Below are 1615 nucleotides of genomic sequence, written 5' to 3'. Positions count from 1 at the left end.
CGTGGTTCCACAGAGGCCTGCCATGGGGTCAGGGGCACTGAATATAACAATGATGGCATAAGTTCTTTGAAGGATATCGCTATTACCCCTACCACAGTTTTGCCTCAGGCCAAACAATAGGAGGGAACACAGCCCTGTCCATCAACAGAAAATTGAATTAAAGATTTACTGAGCATGGTCTCGCCCATCAGAACAAGACCCAGATTTCCCCACATCAGTCCATCCCATCTGGAAGCTTCTACAAGCCTCTTATCCTTATCCATTCAGAGGACAGATAGAATGAAAATCACAATCACAAAAAAATAACCAAACTGATCACATGGATCACAGCCTTGTCTAACTCAATGAAATATGAGCCATATCGTGTAGAGCCACCCAAGACAGACAGGTCATGGTGGAGAATTCTTACAAAATGTGGTCCACTGGAGAAGGGAATGGCAAAGCACTTCGATATTCTTACCTTGGGAACCCCATGAACAGTATGAAAAGCCAAAAATATATGACACTAAAAGATGAACTCCCCAAGTGGGTAGGTGGCCAATTTACTACTGGAAAGCTATGGTTTGTCAAGTAGTCATGTATGGATGTGAGAGCTGGACTATAAAAAAAAGCTGAGTACTGAAAAATTGATGCTTTTGGACTGTGGTGTTGGAGAAGACTCTTGAGAGTCCCTTGGACTACAAGGAGATCAAACCAGTCAATCCTAAAGGAAATCAATCCTGAATATTCATTGGAAGCACTGATGCTGAGGCTGAAACTTCAATACTTTGGCTATCTGATGTGAAGAACTGACTCACTGGAAAAGATCCTGATACTGGGAAAGGTTGAAGGGGGAGTGAAGGGGACAACAGAGGATGAAATGGGTGGATGGTATGACCGACTCGATGGACATGATTTTGAGCAAGCTCTGGGAGTTGGTAATGGACAAGGAAGCCTGACATGCTGCAGTCAATGGGGTTGCAAAGAGTGAGACACGACTGAGTGAATGAACTGAACTGAAGAGTGGAGAAATAACTCCAGGAAGAATGAAAACATGGGACCAAAGCAAAAACCATCCCAGTTGTGAAGGTGACTGGTGATGGAAGTAAAGTTCTATGATGTAAAGAACAATATCGCATAGGAACCTGTAATGTTAGGTCATGACTAAAGATAAATTGGAAGTGGTCAAACAGGAGATGGCAAGACTGAACACTGATATTTTAGGAATCAGTGAATTACAGTGGACCAGAATGGGCAAATTTAATTCAGATGACCATTATATATACTATTGTGGGCAAGAATCCCTTAGAGGAAATGGAGTAGCCTTCATAGTCAACAAAAGATTCTGAGATGCAGTACTTGGTTGCAATCTCAAGAATGACAGAATGATCCCTGTTCATTTCCAGGCAAACCATTCAATATCACCATAATCCAAGACTATGCCCCAAACACTAATGTTAAAAAAGCTAACAGCCCTATGATGACCTACAAGACCTTCTAGAACCAACACCAAAAAAGGTGTCCTTTTCATCATAGTGGACTGGAATGCAAAAGTAGGACGTCAAGAGATACCTGGAGTAACAGGAAAGTTTGGCCTGGAATACAAAATGAAACAGGTCAAAGGCTAAAAGGATTT

This window comes from Bison bison, unplaced genomic scaffold (assembly GCF_000754665.1).
Source record: "Bison bison bison isolate TAMUID 2011002044 unplaced genomic scaffold, Bison_UMD1.0 scf7180017861798, whole genome shotgun sequence".
Classification (NCBI taxonomy): domain Eukaryota; kingdom Metazoa; phylum Chordata; class Mammalia; order Artiodactyla; family Bovidae; genus Bison; species Bison bison.
The sequence above is the reverse complement of the archived record's forward strand: the minus strand, read 5'-3'. Positions refer to the sequence as shown.